We start from the raw sequence: 10,774 nt of genomic DNA, 5'->3' as shown, positions 1-10,774 counted from the left end.
AGGACGAGATCATTCACTCCACCTGTGGTAAAGCAGCAAGATGGTAATCGTCATATGATACAGTTGGTTTTCCTGGTGTTGTAAAACATCTTCGTAGCACCAAAGCAGAGTTATATTTAGGGGACTTGTATTATATGTATCTCAGAATTAGTACAGAGGTCCAGATCTCTGGAACCGTGATGGTGGGTAGGACAAGTTATTCATGATGATTGTACAGTTGGGTGCAAAGCTTTGCATCGTCTCATTATGAAATAGCAAAATGATAAAAAAAAAACAATTTTAATCCAAAATATTAAATGCACACTCAACTATTACAAATTCTATTACAAATCCTTCATCAGAAATTAAAGTAACTTTTTAATTCATTTATCAAGGGGGATGCAAACTTCTGCACTAATATGATTTTCATTATTTTACTGAAACGTACTTTGATGAATTTTGTTATGTTGTAAATTTAGGTTGCTCACTGATCCAGTCAGTGAGCCATGGATTAGAAGCTGAGGGACGATCGGGTCTCGAAGACATGGGACAGAGACTATCCAGATATGATGAAAGTGCAGAGGCTGTCTGTGGCAGCATCTGCAGCGAGGATGGAGAGGTCCTGTGTTTGGGGCAAAAATAAAAGTGTGGAGGGAGAATGGGAAGGTCTAGGGATGAAGACTGTGAGTTGAATGAAGAAATGATCCGATAAATGCAGAGGAGTGACATCTTGGTCCCTCCTGTTGTTTGTGCAGTTCCGGGGAGGATGAGGTCGAGGTTGTTGCCAGCTTTGTGGATCAGAGGAGTGGAGACCAGACTCTGCTCTTCTGCACACATATGACCAAACACGTCAGGCGCCTGTGGTTTGTCCAGTTGGATATTCAGGTCTCCCATGACGATGAGAGTAGTGCCATCTTCAGGGAAGAGGGAGAGCAACATGTCCAGGTGTCATCGACAAGAAGTCCAGTTCCACCCCTCTGACCTGATGAGTGAGAAGTGTGAGAGAAGGCTGGAATGAAGTCGGCCTTGTTCACTGCAGGCTGGCAGTTCCACAGGGCAAAAGGTGGGAAACCAGTCTTCTAGTAGGACGCCATGTCCTGCGTCTGTGAAGAAGAACAGGGATCTGCTTAAAACATATGGTAACACAAAGAGTAGAGAAACAGAAGAAGTAAAGTGTGGTTTTGATGTCCTTGCTCGGTGGACTTGTGCAGGTAGACTCGTTAGACTTTACACAGTCGGTCTTCACACCAGACATCTGTGAAGCACAGTGGAGGTGGTGTCATGGTTTGAGCTGCATGGCTGCTTCTGGAACAGACTCACTGATCTTCATTGATGATTGAACTCATGATGGTAACAGCAAAATGAATTCAGAGGTGTGGACAAATGTCTTTAGTTAATTAGTCCACATTATCTTTGATATGAAGTGGGCCCTGATCTATGGATGTGCTGCGTTGGGCCACACCCCCAAAATCAGAGCACTGACCCAGTCATTCACATGTACAGATGTACATAGTAAAGTAACTCTGGGAGAAAACTGAAAAAAGTCTACGGCATACTGGGTTCATTCTTTTCTTTAACATTATTAAGAACATCAGTTATAATGTGGTGGCTGATCAGTGTAAATCTGTTGAGTGTAGAAATGTTTTATTATTTGTAGCTTTAAGATAGAACCTGAAGAGTTTAGCTCTGAGCTAAAAGAGGTTCAAACAAATATCGTATAACTAAAAAAATAAAGCAACAGATCTGAAGTGAAAATGGGTTTTTAAAAACTGTTGATCCATCAGCATCTGTACTTGTGAATTCTTACCAGGGACCAGTAAGTCTCTGGGTCTCTGAAAAGAGGGTCTAAGACATCCAGCAAAGGTCCTCAGCCAGACTCAGACCCTGGAGGCTGTGGTAACGTGACCTGTGCTGTTTCCTTTTGGCAACATGAGAACAGTGTGATTTCACTGTCGATTCTGTTTGTTGTGCAGAAAACAACAAATGTCCTGCAGACACACATTACTGAATAACTGCAGCCACGTACATGAATGGTGTCCATTGTAGCTTATCAATAAACCCTAGACCTAAACATAGTTATAACTCATTTGAGAGTCTTACTCTTAGCCTTTCACACCCAAACTGGAAAACGCAAAAACCACTATTATTTGTTATCGTGTACCGTCCTCCAGTCCCTTATTCAGAGTTTTTGATTGAATTTTCTGATTTTCTATCTGATTTAGTGCTTAGTACAGATAAAGTCATTATAGTGGGTGACTTTAACATTCATGTAGATGCTGACAGTAACTGTCTGAGCACTGCGTTTAATTCATTACTAGATTCAATTGGTTTTTCCCAAAATGTAAATAAACCCACTCACTGTTTTAGTCACACGTTAGACCTTGTTCTTACGTATGGAATTGAAGCAGATAATTTAACCATATTTCCTCACAACTCTCTTCTGTCTGACCATTTTTTAATAACATTTGAATTTACAATAACAGACTATATAGCAGTTATAGAAAAATTCCACTATAGCAGATGCTTAAGGTAAAAAGCTGTCAACAAATTTAAAGAAATTATTTCTTCATCATTTGCTTCACCATATGTTAATACAATGGAAAGTAGTCTCCTTATGTTACTCCTGCACAAGTAGATTATCTTGTTGACAATTCTGCAGCCTCACTACGTACAATACTCGATAGTGTTGCCCCTCTGAAAAAGAAGGCAGTAAACCAGCAGAGGCGATCTCCATGGTATAGTTCACAAACACGCAACTTAAAACAGGAAACACAAAAGTTAGAAAGGAAGTGGCGTTCCAGAAAGTTAGAAGAATCTCATTTAGCCTGGAAAAATAGTTTAAAAACGTACAAAAAAGCTCTCCGTGATGCCAGAACAGCATATTATTCATCATTAATAGAAGAAAACAAGAACAACCCCCGGTTTCTGTTCAGCATTGTAGCCAGGCTGACTAAGAGCCATAATTCTGTTGAGCCTAGTTTTCCCTTAACTTTGAGCAGCAATGACTTCATGACCTTCTTTATGAATAAAATTGTAGCTATTAGAGAACGAATTCACCAGATCCTCCCCCCAAAAATTACAGATAGATCTTCATGTACAGCAGTGCTAGAATCATCGATAAGGCCCCAATCCCTGTTAGACTGCTTTTTACCCATAGATCTCTCTGAGCTAACTTCAATTATTACCTCATCTAAACCAACAACCTGTCTGCTAGACCCTATTCCAACTAAGCTGCTCAAGGAAGCTTTACCCTTAATAGATACATTCATATTAGATATCATCAATCTATCTTTAGAAACAGGCTATGTACCACAGGCCTATAAGGTAGCTGTAATTAAACCATTACTTAAAAAACCCTGTCTTGACCCAGGTGTTTTAGCCAATTACAGACCAATATCTAATCTCCCCTTTATTTCTAAAATAATTGAAAAAGTAGTCGCAAAACAATTATGTGATCACCTTCATAGGAATAATTTGTATGAAGACTTTCAGTCAGGATTTAGAGTTCATCATAGTACAGAAACAGCACTGGTAAAAGTCACCAACGATCTTCTCATGGCCTCAGATACTGGACTCATCTCTATACTTGTTCTGTTAGATCTTAGTGCTGCATTTGATACCATTGATCATAACATTTTATTACAGAGACTGGAACATGAAATTGGAATTACAGGAACTGCACTAGGTTGGTTTAAATCTTATCTATCTGATAGATTTCAATTTGTTCATGTTAATGATGAATCCTCCATGCACACAAAGGTTAGCTATGGAGTTCCACAAGGCTCTGTGTTAGGACCAATACTTTTTACTTTATATATGTCTCCTTTAGGCAACATTATTAGAAAACACTCCATAAATTTCCACTGTTATGCTGATGATACCCAGCTATATTTATCTATGGAACCAGATGAAAATAATCAGTTAATAAAGCTTCAAGCCTACAAGACATAAAGGCCTGGATGTCCCACAATTTTTTACTTTTAAACTCAGACAAAACTGAAGTCATAGTATTTGGGCCCAAAAATCTCAGAGATATGATGTCCAACCATATTGTTACACTAGATGGCATAAGTTTGGCCTCCAGTACTACTGCAAGGAACCTTGGAGTTATGTTTGATCAGGATCTGTCCTTTAACTCACATATAAAACAAATCTCTAGAACAGCCTTCTTCCACCTACGGAACGTTGCCAAAATTAGGAGCATCCTGTCTCAAAGTGATGCCGAAAAACTGGTCCATGCATTTGTTACCTCTAGGTTGGACTACTGTAATTCCCTACTTTCAGGATGCCCCAGTAACTCGCTAAAGAGCCTGCAATTAATCCAAAATGCTGCAGCAAGAGTGCTGACTGGAACTAGCAAGAGAGATCATATTTCACCTTCACTAGCTTCTCTCCATTGGCTTCCCATTAAATGTAGAATAGAATTTAAAACCCTGCTTCTTACATATAAAGCTCTGAATGGTCAGGCTCCATCATATATAGAAGACCTCATAGCACCATATCATCCCAGTAGACCACTTCGCTCTCAGAATGCAGGCCTACTTGTGGTTCCCAGAATTTCCAAAAGTAGAATGGGAGGTAGAGCCTTTAGCTATCAAGCTCCTCTCTTGTGGAACCAGCTCCCAGTTCACATTCGGGAAACAGACACCCTCTCTACTTTTAAGTCTAGGCTTAAAACCTTCCTTTTTAATAAAGCATATAGTTAGTTATAGTTATGCTGCTATAGGCTTAGACTGCTGGGGGACCCACCCCCCAATGCACTGGGCTCCTTTCCTCCTCTTGACCATTTCTCCTCTCCTCTCATCCCGCAATTGTCACCACTGTATGTTATTAACTCTGTGTGTTCTCTCCCGTAGTTGTCTTTGTCCTCCTCTGTCCCCTTCTCTCTGTCCCTTTCTGCAGGTGTCCCCCGGCTTTGAAGCTGTGTGTCTTCCAGCGTGAAGCTACTGGTCCTACCAATCTGCCCGATGTTTTGTTATTGCTTTTTGTTGCTCTGTTCTTTTCTCTCTCCCCTTTCCACTCACCCCAACCGGTCGAGGCAGATGGCCGTCCACCCTGAGCCTGGTTCTGCTGGAGGTTTCTTCCGTTAAAGGGAGTTTTTCCTCTCCACTGTTGCCTATGGCTTGCTCCAGGGGGAATTGTTGGGTTCTCTTTATATATCTTTATAATCTTGACTTTATTCTGTAAAGTGCCCTGAGATGACTTTGTTGTGAATTGGCGCTATATAAATAAAGTTGAATTGAATTGAATTGAATTACGTCCTCTGTCTGCAGACACATGTCTCCATGCTGGTACAGTGTTGAGTGTCAGAGCTGTGATGATGCAGCAGACAGAGTGTGATGCTGATGTCAGGACAGCTGCATCCCAACAACAACCATGAGCAAGCAGAGCTATGTAGCCAATTCCACACACACACACACACACTATGTAAAAGCTTTTAAATGCCAGACTCAGACCCTGGAGGCTGTGGTAACGTGACCTGTGCTGTTTCCTTTTGGCAACATGAGAACAGTGTGATTTCACTGTCGATTCTGTTTGTTGTGCAGAAAACAACAAATGTCCTGCAGACACACATTACTGAATAACTGCAGCCACGTACATGAACGGTGTACGTCCTCTGTCTGCAGACACATGTCTCCATGCTGGTACAGTGTTGAGTGTCAGAGCTGTGATGATGCAGCAGACAGAGTGTGATGCTGATGTCAGGACGGCTGCATCTCAACAACAACCATGAGCAAGCAGAGCTATGTAGCCAATTCCACACACACAGTAAAAGCTTTTAAATGCCAGAAATCAGAGTCACATCCTTGTAAAAATCTCTCATTCAGCAACTATTTATTTTAAGCAGGTAGTGAAATTAGTTTTATTAAACTATGGTCAGATCAGAATGTAAACGTGACAGCGAGTAGAATAAAGTGTGAAACTGAAGTTTTTGGCCAAGATCTGCATTTACTGCACGAGAGAGCACACAGCTAAAGAGAAAACCTCCGAACTAAGGGTCTGTTTTCAGACAGGAAGCTACTGAATTCATGGGAAATGTGGCTTTAAATGGGGATTTGGATCATTGTATTGCTCGGGCTTTGCTGCCACACAAAGAATGTTGGGATACGTTTGGGCCACGAACGATCTGTCCAGCAGAACCTTCGTTAGCAGGCTAATTCATTTGTTGTTGCTGTGCACTGACACATTTGGGTTAAAGATTAAAATCTAGATATCAAATGAAAGTTCAGGATTCCAGCTTCTGTGGATGTCGCTCAGTACACCAGTGGTTTCTTTCTCTGTTTCATGACATTCACAATTGTTGTATTGGCTAAACCCAATGTTTGTTCCATGTCTGATTGTTTTTCCTTCTTTTCTCAGATTCAGAATGGCTGCTTTTCTCCCACTGACAGCTCTGTGGTTTTCTCTGTTCTCTGTGGTGAATTAATACTGAGCGGCTTGAACTTGGTTGTTGTGCACATGCAGCTTATTTTACGCCAGATGTTCATACAGTATCACTGAAACCTGACTGTACTGTCAGATTCAGTGCCTCCTCACGTCCACAGGGACTGAAGACAAGGACTGTTCTGTTGTCCTCTGTCCACCTGCCATGTCTAAAAACTGCCTGTAAACCCATTTATTGTGTCTTAGACTGTGTCTAAGATGCCACATCCTCACTTTCAACTATTTAAAACTGAGTTAGTTTCATTCCTCGTGACCTTCACCAGTGGTTACTAAATTTAAAAATCTGCACCAAAATATGGCTGTGACTTAAACTAAGTACATTTTTACAATTTCCAGGATTTTCATGCAACTATTTCATATTACAGCTGCTTGAGGCAAAAAGATTCTGCTTTTTTAAAACAGTTAAGCATCAAACTTTTTACAAATTTCAGCTTATTTACATTTTTATAATAAACCTTTTTTCATCATTACTTGGAAAATGCTTGAGTTGTGAAACATTCACAGTGAATTTTTTTTATCTAGTTACATTTTGAATCTAAGAGACAAAGATAATTATGAGTCATTAACAGTTATTTTAATGTTAAATAAATTGGATTAAAGAATAATATACTTAGCATCAGTAAGTAGCTGGTTTCATAGTTGTGCAATAGAAATAATAAAATATCTGAATATTAATGCTTTTGTATTTCATGTACTTCTGACAGTATAATAAGCTAAAACCCATAAAAAGACCTGCATATAAAACAATCATATACAGTGAAACCATAGGAATTAATATAATAATATAATATAATATAAAATAATTAAAAATATAATAATAATAATTAATGAAGCTACGTCTTAGTCACGTGACCACTGATTTCCTGGATGACATTTCAGAATCTGTAAAACGTCTTAATATGTGATCATGGTGTTATTCTAAAAACTGTCTTTAAATGGAGGAAGTTTTCCAATTTGTAACTTTTTGAAGATTTGGACTGAACACAATGAATTCTTTGTTCCCAACAAAGTGAGTGATGGATATTGTAGCATCTGAGACCCAAATCCCAAACACTAAATACTTTAGAAAAGAAAACTTACAATCACCATATTTAATTTTATTATTTGAAATACCCAAGCAATTATTATCATCTACTCCCAATAACCCTCCTGTCCGGAACGGGGCAAGACAGTGAAGTGGGAAAAAACACAAGACAGAAATAATTAACAAAACGAAAAAGTAAAAGGAAATAGTTTGTCCCTCACAAGACGTACTCCAACATTTTTCTGTCTACCGGTCAAACAAGGCCTAAAGGACCAAGTTTACCAAAACTTAACACACGGACAGCAGCAGACGATGATGACTGCAACACAAACACCAAATATTTACACCAAAAAATTAAAACATTACTTTTTATCTTATTACGTTAAAATAACTCATATTTACAGCATAAAACCAAACCTATAGCTGCTACATCCATCGATATCCCCCCAACACAGTAGACTTTATAAAATGCTGTGTGGCCACACGAACACTGACGTCTCCCTCGACACAGCAGGCTGGTGTTACCTCAGGCCTCCACCCAAAAGAGAATCAACTCCACACAAACACACCTGGCTCCCAATCAATGGGGAGAGAGCAGGGGGATCAACATGTCAATAATCTGTTAAAATATTATTATTATTAAAAATGTTATAAAACTAAAATGCATCTGGTTTTCCGCTTTTTTTCTTCAGAAAAACTCAACAGCAGCGCAGCTGTTTGCTCCCAGTGTTTGGATCTATTTGACAAAGACAAAACCAACCAATTAACCAGACGCAGTATGTCGAACAACTATGTCAACTTATTATTTAACAAGTACTTGTTAATACACCAAAGTATTGGACAGAAGAAAATGTTGATGAAATGATGGAACAAAATGACAAGACACAGAATCAGAGTAATGTTAGTTATCAATAAGCAGAGGAACATGCGATAGAACTAATTAAAGAGGATTTACTGTTTCAGGACCTGAACCTGGAACAAAAAGGTAGAATTATCAGCCACTAATCAGCCCACAAACTGGTCACATCATGGAGGAAGAAGCACCACTGATCGAAAACCTTCAAGTTCAGTTTCAGCTGCACAGCATGATTTACTATGAAGATCAAAACAAAAGAGACACAGAGACATAAAACAGGGACAGTAACAAAACACTGCTGCAAAAAGATGAGTGGGTTTAAAGCCGCAGGGTTGATGTTGCTGCTGTCTCACCTGTGTCTCAGCAGCACGTGAATCCTCAGGTTCCCCAGATCGTCCACAAATAATCAGAGTCAGAATAAAAAAATGCACCGTGTAACCACATTAATGGGAACAGAGGATCCAATCAGAATAGTTATTGTCATACGTATTTAGTTATTTTGCGCAGCCTGTCACACGTGTTCTCCTTTGCTGGTTTCTTCCTTTTTCATATTGTAGTATAATAAGCAGCCTCTGTGTGAAGCTGACCCTCTCTGATCATGCGGTTGGAGGAGTTTTTATGTTTGGAACTTTTTTAGCTGTTTGCAGCTGGAGCCGCTCTGTTTCCGGTCGGGAACAGCCGATCGGGCTGCAGCAGACCGGCACCGTGGATTTAAGTTTCGTTCGGACTTTAAACATCCCGGACGAAAGAAGGAGGAAAACAAGAAAACACTGGATAACAAGGTGACGAGTTGACTGCACTGGTGAGGACCAACAACCTGTACATCAACCACAGGTGGTGTCATACTGGTCATGTCACTGTTGGTGGTGGGCCCCCGTCCTTAGTATTTGCCCAGAGAGTCCCACACGTCATATTGATTCCCGTTTACATGCCTCCCTCCACAGAGGGCGCATGTGACGTCATACTCTAGGTCGTAGCCAGACTCCAGCCCCAACATCCCGACGCCCTCTTTATGATCTCTGGTGGCTTTAATCATGCAACTCTCTTCAAGACCCTCCCCACCTTCACACAGTATGTGGATTACCACACCAGGGGGGAGAAGACACTGATCCTGATGCACTCCAATGTTAAAGAAGACTTCAGGTCTGTCCTTCCGCCCCTGGGCTGGTCTGACCAGAAACTGATCCACCTCCTACCTGAATACAAACCCCTTGTTCAAAGGCAGCCCCCCACCACCAAAACAGTGAAAAGATGGTCTGAGGGGGGCCACAAATGCCCCTGCAGGGATGTTCTGAGACAGATGGTGAGGACATTAATGGACTGACAGGCTGCTTTACAGATTACATCAACTTCTGTGTTGACATCTGTATAATAACAAAAACTGTCCACTGCTTCCCAAACAACAAGCTATGGGTCACCAAGGACATTAAAGTAATCCTGAATGAGAAGAAGGCAGCGCTGAGGTCAGGTGACAGGGAAGCAGTGACAGAGGTCCAGAGACGGCTGTCGGTAAATCTCAAAGAGAGGAAGGGGGCTTACAGGAGGAAGCTTGAGCAGAGGCTCCAACAGAAGGAAACCAGAGCAGTCTGGAGTGACATGAAGAGCATCACTGGATAAAAGACCAGCAGCCAGAGGACAGAGGGGAGTGTGGACAGAGAGTGTGGACTGAAACCCTGTGTCCCACAGCTATGTGGTGTCTGCAGCACATTTTCAACCTGCGTCTGCAGCTGGAGAGGGGGTCTGTGGGATGGAAAACATTGTGCCTGTTGCCAGTACCGAAAGGGGCCCACCCCAGTGTCCCCAGTGTCCCCAGTGTCCCTAGTGACTTTAGACCTGTGGCAGCAACCTCCCACATCATGAAAGTGTTGGAGAGACTGGTCCTGAACTTCCTCCTGCCTCTGGTGAATACATTTCTGGACCCCCTCCAGTTTGCTTATCAGCCTCAGCTGGGGGTGGAGATACTCTCACCCACCTGGACAAGCCCGGGGGGTCTGTAAGGATTATGTTCTTTGACTTCTCCAGTCCTTTAGCACAATCCAGCCTGTCCTACTGGGGGAGCAATTAAAGAGCATTCTAGTTGACATCCCCATGGTTTCCTGGATTTTGAACAACCTCACTGACTGACTGACCCCAGTGAGTCCTTCTGCAGAACTGTGTGTGACCTACACCACAGGTGCCTCCCAAGGGACAGTCCTATCTTGCTTTCTCTTCACCCTGTATACGTCTGACTTCAGGTAGAACTCAGAGTCCTGCCACCTTCAGAAGTTTTCTTCTCGATCGATCAGTGGTGGACAGTTTTGTTAACTGGTGTGAGCACAATCATCCAGCTCAACATCAGTAAAACAAAGGAACTGGTGGTGGACTGGAAGTCCGGGACTGCTGTCAATCCTGTTTCTATACGGGGAGAGGGGGTGGAAGTAGTTTCTTAGTAGAAATACCTGGGTCTCCACCTTGCCATAAACTGGACTGGT

The sequence above is a fragment of the Channa argus genome, chromosome 14 (genome assembly GCF_033026475.1).
Source record: "Channa argus isolate prfri chromosome 14, Channa argus male v1.0, whole genome shotgun sequence".
NCBI classification, from domain to species: Eukaryota; Metazoa; Chordata; class Actinopteri; order Anabantiformes; family Channidae; genus Channa; species Channa argus.
The sequence above is the reverse complement of the archived record's forward strand: the minus strand, read 5'-3'. Positions refer to the sequence as shown.